The following is a 12,023-nucleotide window of genomic DNA, read 5'->3' on the forward strand; positions in this document are numbered from 1 at the left end:
AGGGCTATTTAGGGTCTCTCTTGTGGGTTCCTCTTAGATAACGAATGCAAGAGCTCACCAGAGTTCCTCTGCATCTCCTTCTGCGACTTCTGCCAAGGATCGACCGCTGACTGCTCCAGGATGCCTTCAAAACTGCAACAAAGTAGCAAGATGACTGCCAGCAACATTGTAGCGCCTAATCCTGCCGGCTTTCTTGAATGTTTCCTGGTAGTGCATGCTCTGAGGGCTGTCTGCCTTCACCCTGCACTGGAAGCCAAGAAGAAATCTCCCGTGGGTCGACAGGATCTTCCCCCTGCTAACGCAGGCACCAAACTTCTGCATCACTGGTCCTCTGTGTCCCCTCTCATCTTGATGAGCATGGCCCCTGGAACACAGGAGCTGGATCCAAGTGACCCCGACAGTCCAGTGGTCCATCTGTCCAAATTTGGTGAAGGTAAGTCCTTGCATCTCCACGCGTGACAGTAATAATGTGTACAACGTGATCTGCAGCTGCTAGGGCTTCTTTGCACTTTTGAAAGGATTCCTTCATGAACAGCACAGCCCATGTCCCCAGCACTCTGTCCTGCATTGCTCAACTCGCTGAGTTGACCACCGGCTTCGTGGGCCCTCTTTTGTTGTGCTGAGACAACCACCATGCTCAGATTTCTAGAACGCCTGTTCAAGTGCTTCTGTGGGTGCTGCCTGCTTCTGCGTGGGCTCTCTCTCTTGCTGAGCACCCTCTCTGTCTCCTCCTCCAAGGGGCGACCTCCTGGCCTTTCCTTGGCCCTGTCAGCACCCATTATCTTCAAGCATGACTCTTGCAGCTAGCAAGGCTTGTTTGCGGTCTTTCTGCATTGACATAACTCTGCATCCTCCAGCATGCCGTGGGACATCTTCTTACCAAAGGAGAAGTTCCTGGCACCTTCCGTTGTTGCAGAATCAAAAGCTTCTTCCACCCGGAGGCAGCCCTTTTGCACCTTCAGCAGGGGTTTAGTGGGCTCCTGCCCCCCCTGGACACTTGCTCGACTCTTGAACTTGGTCCCCTTCCTTTGAAGGTCCTCAGGTCCAGGAATCCGTCTTCAGTGCTTTGCAATCAGTTGTTGTCTTTGCAGAATCCCCTATCTCGACTTTACTGTCTTTCTGAGGTAGTAGGGTAACTTTACTCCTACTTTTCAGGGTCTTGGAGTGGGGTATATTGGACATCCTTAGTGTTTTCTTACACTCCCAGCGACCCTCTACACACTACACTAGTCCTGGGGTCCATTTGTGGTTCGCATTCCACTTTTGGAGTATATGGTTTGTCTTGCCACTAGGCCTATTGCATCCTATTGTGTTCTATAGTGTTTGCACTATTTTCCTAACTGTTTACTTACCTGATTTTGGTTTCTGTGTATATTTTGTGTATATTACTTACCTCCTAAGGGAGTATATCCTCTGAGATACTTTTGGCATATTGTCACTAAAATAAAGTACCTTTATCTTTAGTAACCCTAAGTATTGTGTTTCTTGTGATATAGTGCTATATGATGTAAGTGGTATAGTAGGAGCTTTTCATGTCTCCTAGTTCAGCCTAAGCTGTTCTGCTATAGCTACCTCTATCAGCCTAAGCTGCTAGAACACTACTAATCTACTAATAAGGGATAACTGGACCTGGCACAAGGTGTAAGTACCATCAGGTACCCACTATAAGCCAGGTCAGCCTCCTACACTCCCAGTAAGTGAAGAGTCTTTCCATCCAACCTGCTTCACACATAGAAATATCTCCCTTCTGTGTCAACCATCTACATCTCGGTTGTGAAAGAGACCTCTGGGTGCCCCCCACAGTGAAACCTCTCTGGTGTATGACTAGAAGGAGCTTTTTAATCTGCGGCATAGCCTGACTCCATTTGTCTTTGTAAGGTGTGTCTACTGCAAGTTTGTGAAATATGCACCCCTCTTTTTCAGAAATTCATGAACTTGGCATCTCTTTTGGGCATTCCTGAGGTGTCATATTCATCTTGTGCTTGCATTGTTAAACGTTGGTGCTGTGAAATCTGGGCTGTGCCCTGCTTTGAAATTAATCTCCCAGTAAAGGGGGTGTGCAGTTGTACAGCATTCTATTTTTACCCTACTTTAGTTATCTGTCTTCCCTTCAGTCCTATGTTTCGTTACCAGTTCAGCCATGGTTAACATTGCTGTAATTGGTACAACAGGTTGCCAGTCTTCACTGCAGATATTCTTTAATTCCCGGACCTTGTGAGTTTGCTGATGTGTTGTCTCCGTTTGTTGCACCTGACTCTAATGTGGTGTCTGCAGGTGGAGTCTGCAGTGCTGCTGTAATCATAAAGGCCCCCTGCTGACCTTCTTGAACCTGTTGTTTTATGGGCACCAGCTTTCTTATTCCTGCATTGACTTGTTCATATTTTTTCTTGATGTGGATTCTTCATCATTTCAGGCTTTCTGACTCCAGTGGCAGGTATGTCAATTGGATGTTTTGCTGCTCTGCTTAATCCCAGGCTGTTTCAGACACTATGAGGACAATAGACTTCTTGCAATGGATATTCTTAAATTTAGCAGGGAAAGCAGTGCACATTTCATCCCCATCTCATGCAAATTCTTCTTTACTCCCATGAGCTGGATCTCTGCCTTTGGACTACAAGACAATAATCAGGAAAATTGTAGACTTTCCAGTCTTCCAATTGCCTTCCTTACTCCCTGCTTATGGCACCTTTAGTGTTGAAAAGCCAATTTGTATAGGAAAGTCATAATGCCCTTCTCTTCCACTCCTTCCAGCAGGCCCAACACATATAATGACTACTCCGTCTACATCTTCTACAAATAAAGAATTATGCCAGTCTGGCCCTCCTGTGAGCCTGAGCAAATGCTTTCTTCAGGCAGGTAGGAGGAGGGGGGAAGAAGCCTAACATTATGTTTGCAAAAGGGACAAGGAGTTTTTCCCTCCCCATGGTCAGAGGAAGTTTGAATTAGGTCCCTCCTGACTACCCACTTATTCCAGGGCTTCTTTAATATTGTGTCTATGTGGTGGCACTCCTTTTTCTTCCCTGTTGGCTGCCAAAGATGAGTCCTGCTCCGACATCGCCCTCACTTAAAATGTGACATGCTCTACTGCAGGGTTCAAGACTATGTCCCTGCTAGAGGGCCTTACTGCCTGTGTATCATTGACAGTTTATAGATTTTCCTGTCAGCATTAAAAATATGCACTGATCTTAGCTCTGGACACAAAAGCAAGCATCAGAGCTTCCTCTGGGTATACCGGGTCATAAACAAGGGTGCAGATGGAACCTCTGGGTGTTTAATAGTGTTGGGTTTGGGACTTTGGGAGTGGAGATGCTTCACAGTGCAGCCACTGTCTTTGCCATCCTGACCACGACCCCCAAATAATTGGTCATTATGAAAAATAGATTAGCATGAGCATCAGCGTACTCATAATTTTCATCCTGATCATGCCCCCAAATAATTACTCATTATGAAACAAAATTAGCATGAGCATCAGAGTACTCATCATTTTCAGTTCATTCTAACCAGTTCAGAGAATGCAATCAGCCAGTGATTGCTAGAAGTGTATAGCAGTCTTTATGCAGATATACACATTTGCTATGATATTTAATTAGATACATTTGTTTGGACATGTGATAACTTGTTATACTGTACCTAGTCATCATCTTTACACTACTTTCTTTGAGATATGCCTTAACTTCTTCAAAATGAAAACTAAATGATACTGTTGATAAATATAAGCAACACTCAAACAGTAACTAGGTGTTTTGTGCTGCAAAAATCCCTCAACGGTGTTCCTTCATTGACCTAATTTATTAGTTTAGGTTACACAATAAACAGAACAAGAATTTAAATTTCTTAACCACTATGGATAAAGATTCCTGATAGCAATTCTTAAAAACATAAATATAAACAATAAAATGCATCAGTCACGGTGCAAGTATCCTCATACATAACAAGGCTCAATGCAATTGCCATTCCCCAGTAAGGCAAAAGCTGAAAGGCAAAACAAAACTCCATTAAAAACATTTAATTTAATATAAGTTAGAAGGTGACATGAATAAGTGACTGCATTAGGACTCAACAATATCCTCTGTGGATATTTTCTACACATACATTCATCTTAACTTGAATTTATTGATGTTCTTTATTTTCAATCAAAAGTAAAAGAAAACATTGTAAACAACAGTTGATAAGATTCTGCCTGACAATGCAATGTAAGATTTTCAAATAAATGCTTGTCAGAGTTCTAAGCATCTGTATACTTATTAGGGCATATTAACAATCTTTTGACGTACAGCAGCCCATATCTGTCTATAAAATACTGCACATTCCTTTCCTTTTCCCCTGTGCAGCTGCACAATGGGCTGCCAAGTGCCAGTGCAGGCACCCTTGCACCATAGTGCAAGGTTGTCCGTGTTGAGGGATGATTGTTTGTGCAGGAATGGACGCTTATTACCACAAAAAGAATCACAAGAGGCATTTTCCTCTATCTATTTTATTGTGCTTCACAAAGGAGGACACGGAGAAGAAGGAAAAACAAGTAAAAATAAAGGTAATTCTCATTGTTGCACATCCTTCATGCCTTCCTTGGGGAGGTGTAGGCTTTTGACATATTCCAAGGTTTACAAAATCTGATAAATATGGGAATGTGTCAACTGTCATGGGTGTTACGTGAGAATACCCAACACAACACCTATGACACGTCTCTCTTTCACAGAGTGAGTGAACGCAATGACTTGCACTGTGATGACTCAGTCCATATTTACAAGGCTGTGAAAAGCCATGCAGGGTGGCTTTACGTAGTCTTGTAAATATGGACATGCAGTGTGTGCTGCAGGACCATCACTAAAAGTCACATCACAGCAGCGCGAAGGGGCTTGTGCCATAATGTTTGATCTGTGCTTTTCTCTTGAAAATAGACTAGATTATGGGATACATCCAAAGAAGTGGCACTCAACCATCCACTCAAAACTCTAAATCCTCAAAATAGGGTTTCATGACTAGCTCTTCACACAGATCTATCATTTGAATATCAAAAATGTTCCAATTGAGTTTTTACTTTAAGAGGAATGCTTATGAGGCACATTGTGTCATGCTTGCACCAGGCAATGTGGTGCAAAGGGGACACAAATTAACATAAAGATGTATGAAACCCCGCAAGGCCACTTTGCGTGGCTCGGAGTGGCTCCAAAAATCTATAGTAAAGCAAAGCAGTGCAAATAACTGTGTTGTCTTACTCTGCCCTTGAAAGGAGTTCCATGGGTGGTGCATGGGAACACCTATAACTAAACCCATGGAATGCCTTCCTAACACATAGTAAGGCAACACAGCGTTTTGTGCTGTCTTGCTTTCCACTCTATCTATGAGGCTATTCAAAGCGACACAAAGTGGCTTTGTATGGCCTCATATTTGTGGTTGAAAGGTTTGTACCACCGTCATGTCACTAAAATAGACACATTGGTGACACAAGATTCTCATAAATATGTCCCGCAGTCCTTTTAAGCAAGTATATGAAACTGGGTTTTTGATTGAGGGGGTGTAAACCCTTCTCAAGCAACAACCACAGTCCTTGTCAGAGTGAACTACAAAAGTCACTAAAGTAACCTCTGCTTAACCCTCCAATAGCTTGGCAAAAATGCAGTAAGGCTTAACTTAGAAGCAATTTGTAACATACTTATTCAGCACACAAACAAGGATAAAGTGAAAACCCAACACAAAAAAAACCACACCAATTGAGAAACCTAGAGTAAACTTTAAGAATAAAATAAGTTCAAACTGACAAACGTCCATTCAGTAGAACCGGAGATATGCAATTTTAAATGTTTGGGTAAAAATATTGACTGGAAAGCAGAAATCACTACCTGTGGGTATCTGGTCGCGCTAGATGGGACAAAGTCAGAAGTTCAGGCTGACAGTAATTGAGCATGGGCTTGATACAGGGACCACGTTAGTCATGCTGAAAAATTAACCTTCACAAAGTTCGGGGAGCAGTGTTCAGAACTTGAGGATTTCACAGGATGAGCCCCACTTGTGCCAGGTATGGGTGAAAGTAGTGAAAGACAAAGGGCCTGATTGCAACCTTTGTGGAGGGGATTACTCCATCAAAAACTTGACCGATATCCTGTCTGCCATATTACAAGTTTTTTTGGATATAATGGAACTAGTAATACGGCAAGCAGGATATCTGTCACATTTGGGACAGAGTAGACCCCTCCACCAAATTCACAATCAGGCCCAAAGTCAGGTGTTTTCACTATCAGGACATGTAAAACTTAAAAGTACATGACCAATGTTTTAAATACAATGCACACTTCCCATGGGCTCCTTAGGGCCTACCCTAGTGTTGACTTCTATGTATTTAAAAGGGAGGTTTAGGCCTGCCAGGTCGAATGGGCAGTTTAAAACTGTAAACAGACCTGGGATATATTGTTAGGGTTAAATCTGTTTATGGATATACAATGAAGTGTCACCTACATCCAAAGTCTGGTGGACATGTTTTGTACTGTGGCATATTAAGAAAAACAAAACAAACACAACAACACTTTCCCCCAACTGGGGCCTTGACCACCCCGCCCCCCCAAACAATCCCTCCTACATTGCTTTCCATCATATAGAGCACGCATAGTTTCAAGTCAAGGTAGCCCAGCAAAAAACAGTTTATATGCCCCAAATGCCCACAACCGCTCTCAAGGGCCAGTGAATGGGTCTATGCATTAGTTTATCTGGTGGTAAGTTGAAGCACTATTTAGTATCTGGGGCATGTGAGTTCTCTTTATTCCTCTTGAAGGAAATTGATAAACTGCCCCAATTGTTTCTCGAAGGAAGCCTCTTTTGCCTCTACTATTGCTGAAATCTTCTCCATCCTCAGTAGGTTCCAATAGGTGTGTAGCCAATCATCATAATCTGGAACTTCATCTCTGCCCATAGTTCTAAAATAGCCTGACTATCTCCAGCCAGGGCCAGGGCCATCAATCTCCCTTGGGGAGAGCAGAGCAAAAAGGGTAGCTCATTGCGTACTGCCAATAGGATGCAAGCTGGGGAAGAGGACATGTCTGTATTAAATATTGTGCTAATGCTGCTGAGTACTGCTGACCAGTAGGACTGAAGCTTCTGGCAGTTTCATTAGAGATGTGTAAAGGTGCCAGGTGAGCTGTAACCTCTGCAGCATTCCAGAGACATTTTGGGTACCAAGTATGAATCCAAGCAGGAGTGTTTGATCAGTAATGTGTGCAATTGATTGCGAGTTCGCTTCCCATGGCACTGATTGTGGTCAAACACGTTTGGTAGACTATGTCCCCCCATTCCTTGTCTGTTAGTCTTCATTCAACTTCTTTCTCCCATCTCTTTTGGGCAGCCATACATGGATACGGGGTCAGTCTTAGTAGTAGTTTGTAGAGGTCTGTGACCTAGTGCCCGTATTCAGACTTGGTGAGCAGTCATTTCTCAAAGGGTGTTATGGGCAGGCCGCTGGTCCCCATCTCAGAGTTTGTCACCCAGTGGTTGTATTTGCATGTAGTGCATGTATTCCCTCCCTGGCAGGCCATAGTCACTTCGTAATTGACTGAAGGACTGAAAACCATCTTGATCGTAAAGTTCCCCTATGCACTTGCAATTTAAGAGTTGTCAAGCCAAGAAATCACTGACACTTTCATGGCATAGTATTTTCAGGCATATGGTCATCTTCACTGCGTCTATACAGCCTAGGTATAAAAATCTCCCCAACTTTCATTTATGTAAACCCCTACAAGCCATTTGGAGGAGGTCAGAGTAGTTTTGGTCTGCTGTGCGCCCACCGTTAAGCAGCGTTTTCTGCCTAGGTAAATGATAGGGTGGGTGGCCCAAGAAAACAGGCAGTGTCCTAGGGAGGCAGTCTGTTTTTCCCCAGGGGTATGAAGGACCAGAGCCTGTGATTTTTACATTTTTTCCTTGAAGCCCAGCGCCTGGCCAAAATAATCTAATTCATGTACCTGGGCCAAAAATGAGGTTAGCAGGTTAGTGAATGTCAGAAGGACATTGTCTGCATCCCAAATCATGGCAGTCTGCAGGAACAACTGCTTATTCTCTGTCATATAGGAGGCGATACGACTGCGAATGGAGTCTATGACCTGCGGTCACCACAAAAGATTGTCATTCGGTCGGCAGTGTCATTGTCGAGGGATCTCTCTAGATCCCACAGAGTGGGTGACACCGGAGCATGACTGGACAGGGAAATGACTCCTCTGTCAGCCCAATGCACCCAGGGGAGGAACTGTGTCATGCCAAGGTAGTAGAAAAACAAAGAGGGGGAAGGGCTGGGTCTGTACTCCTTATAACCTATATAACATTACAAAAGAGGCCCAGCTAAAAGAACTATCACAGGATGGATAGGAAAAATGATTTTCCTGTTAGAAAAATCCTCACCCACCAGGGTTACCCCTTGGTGGCATGCTTCATCATTGGGTTCCTTCCTGTTACGCTATAGAGTGCGGCCTGCTACAACCTATGGCATACGTAGGAGCACTGATGTAGTCTCATCAATGTGAATGACAAGAGCGATAGGAGTGGTGGGGTCTTGGGTGAGTTAAAAATACCTATCTCCTAGTAATTCAATGATTGAATGGATCTCTTGGAGGCGGTATGATTAAAAAGGTGCTGTGGAAGTGGGGGATGTAATATACCTGAATTCCTAGACTACATGTTTTGAAGCCTTACCCCTATGCTCCTCTTCAGGACCAAGGTGCACTTCCTGGTGCCACTCCTTGTTTGACTACCTCTAGTGAAAGCATAAAAAATATGTGTTCTGTGATATGGTGCTAATCACCTTACTAATGTGGTGTCATAAGGTGATACCTATCGTTTATGGTCTCCGTCCTTCATACTTGTGGAAATACAAGAGAGGTATAGTTATCATAGACCCCATTTGTAATGGGTGGCTATGTATGTTGTTTGTGGGTGTGGTGGCACCTATTTGCAAACTGCACCCCAATTGTGGGAAACGGCACTCGTGAATATTAGGACTGAGAGACTAAAGTACTCTCACAATCAACAGTACAAGACATGCTACATTTAAAACATTTAAACATGTAAACATGTGAAACACACCAAACAGCACACATGTGGTCCATGCGTAACCTACTCGGTAGTATTTGGATTCTCCCATCATAGCTCCTCAAGGAGGGGTGTGTTCTTGTAGTCACACTCTTAAGATTTGACAACGTTTTGGAATTGATTCATCTTACCATATCTATAGCGCCATGTAAACAATGTTCAAAAGGCACTTACTTCCTCAAAGCGACACTTCCACTCTACCTAATGCTCACCTCTCTGGGGTCTGAAACTTGAATGCTGACATGGGAGCCTAGTTTAAATGTTTAACAGTTCTTGCATCTCGGCATGCTAAAGCATGCAGCACTAGACTGATGACTTCCCTAAGATGGCGATCTCCCGTGGAATGAAGGGGGGTCCGCTAGGACCCTAATAGTAGGTACCCCTTGTGGGTGCCTGTAATTGCACAGAGGTCATTGGGGCATCATGGGTTTACTGAGGCAGATCTGGGGATTTCCATATCATTTTGATAATTATTTTGGCGTTTCTTTCTTGTGTTTAACAAAGGTTTACTCGTTCTCTTCTTACAGTGATGTATATGTGAGTGGCTACTATTTATTGTTGAAGGTTTGCTCTTTGTGACACTATGGAATGTAAAGTAATGAGATGGACATACAAACTTTTGTGCTACCTATGTGTACCATTCACTTCAGGAGATGTATATCCGACTAATGATTAATGTGATGTTAATACTTCGTCAGCTGCCTCCAAGGTATGTTCTCATTGAGACCAAATTGGAGTGCGCGTAATTTATAAACCCATTGTTGTCCTTTTCAAACAGTGTAGACTCACAATTAATCTCTTTATGGTGTTCTAGGTTAACCCACTGGTAATCCTCCACTGCGTGTACTTTCTCTTTGAGATGAGTGGACATTTTAGTTGCAGCCCCTCCACATCTCTGGTTACTATGGTGTTCGCAGATGCGAGTCTTAACTTGGCGGGTGGTCTTCCCCACATAATGTAGGTTGAATGGACAAGTGATCAGGTATACTGCTCGCTGAGTGTTACAATTGGAGAAGTCTCTAATGTCCCATGTTGTACTGTCATTAAAGGTGACCTTTATAGTGACCTTTGTTAGATGGCACACACTACAGTTCCCACATGGATAAGGTCCATTGGGTAGTGGTAGGTAGTTGATATCTTCTGGTTTACTACAAAGATGGCGTGGGCGGGTGTGTACAAGCATGTCTCTTAGACTCTTTCCCCATTTTTGAGAAAACATGGGCTTGGGAATATTTAATGAGCCACTATTGAGGATGCGCCAATGTTTGTTGATAATCTTGCTTACTTGATTGGAAGGTATGCTAAATGTTGTGATACATATCAGTCTTTCCTCCTTCTCTTTTTGGAGAGGGGTGCTGAGAAGGGCTTCTCTGTTGTTATTGGGAGCTCGCTTCATGGCTCGTTGATTATTCTTGGGGGGTATTTCCTAGCCTCCAGTTTAGATGCTAGACTCTGGGCTGTTGTTTTGTAATCTGATATCTCTGAGCAATTCCTTCTCAATTTGAGAAAGTGTCCAAATGGTAGGTTCTCTCTCAAGTGGAGGGTTGAGCACTATCAAACAGGAGTAAACAGTTTTTGGATGTTGTTTTTTCATGGGTGGTTGTTTTTAGAACACCATTGGTGGCTATAATGTTTAAATCCAGGAAAATCAAATGTTCCTTGCTCATTGTGTGAGTGAATTTCAAGAACTGGTACTGTCTGGTTAACCACTCTAAGAGTGTCACCACTTATGTCTCATCCCCTTTCCAGATAACCTATATGTCATCAATATATCTTTTAAACAATACTATGTTGTCTCTGTGTGGATTGGTGGGGTTTAGGATTCTTTCTTTTTCTAGATGATCGACATAGAGACCGGCCAGACTCAGAGCGAAGGTGCTTCCCATGCTGGTCCCATGTTTCTGAAGGTACACATTTTTTTCAAATTCAAAATAATTTTGGGTTAGGGCCCAGAAACAGCATTCCATAACCACATTCCATGGTATTTGGTAATCCTAATCTAAGTCAAAGATAACGTTCTCAATTGCGTGTAATTTGTCAGGGTGAGGAAGACTCTGTACAGGCTTTCCACATCGAGACCTATCAGTATCTCATTTGCTGGATCAAAAGTTCTGTCTTTCAAAAGACACAGTACCTCCTTTGTATCTTTAAGGTACGTATCTGTGTTTTGGACTATGGTTCTTAAAAACACATCTGCAAAACAGGACAGAAGTTCCAAAATAGAATTGATACCACACACGATGGGTATACCAGGAGGTGATTCAAGGTTTTTGTGAATTTTGGGGATAGTGTAGAAATAAGGAGTTACTGGATTTTTATTAATTAGGAAGTCCTCTTCTTTCTGGGAAATCCAGTTGTGTGCTAAAGCTTGCTCAACCATGCTGTGGATCTTCGTCTTTAGGAAATCAGTAGGGTCTTCCCTGAGTTTTTCTTAGTTACGTGTGTCACCCAAAAGTCTTAAACATTCTTTACGATAGCTTTCTATGGTCTGGATTATGATAGCACCTCCCTTATCTGCTGGTTATATTACTATGTTGTTGTTGTTAGTTAGTTCCTGTAAGGCTTTTTTCTCATTCTTGGTTGTGGTATGGAACACCTTCAAAGTGTTAGGATTAATCTCACTGATATCCTTCAGAACCACTTTTTCAAAGGCGAGGATAGAAGTGTTAGGAGGTCTGAAGGACAATTTTTTGTGTGGACCTGTGTCCTTCAGTGCTAAATTGTCTGCTGGTGGCTGACCTTCCAAACAGGATCTTAGCTTGATCTTCCTAATGAAATCATTTACTTCAATGCACAATCTGAATTTGTCCAAGGGGGTTGTTGGAATAAAACCCAAACCCTTCTCAAGGATGCCTATCTGTGTGCCAGTCAATGGCACATCACTGAGATTTACTACTAGACTGTGTGACTGCTTGATCCTGCTTGATTGTCCAGACATGGTGTACTCTCTATTGTCA

Source organism: Pleurodeles waltl, chromosome 5, assembly GCF_031143425.1.
Source record: "Pleurodeles waltl isolate 20211129_DDA chromosome 5, aPleWal1.hap1.20221129, whole genome shotgun sequence".
NCBI lineage: Eukaryota > Metazoa > Chordata > Amphibia > Caudata > Salamandridae > Pleurodeles > Pleurodeles waltl.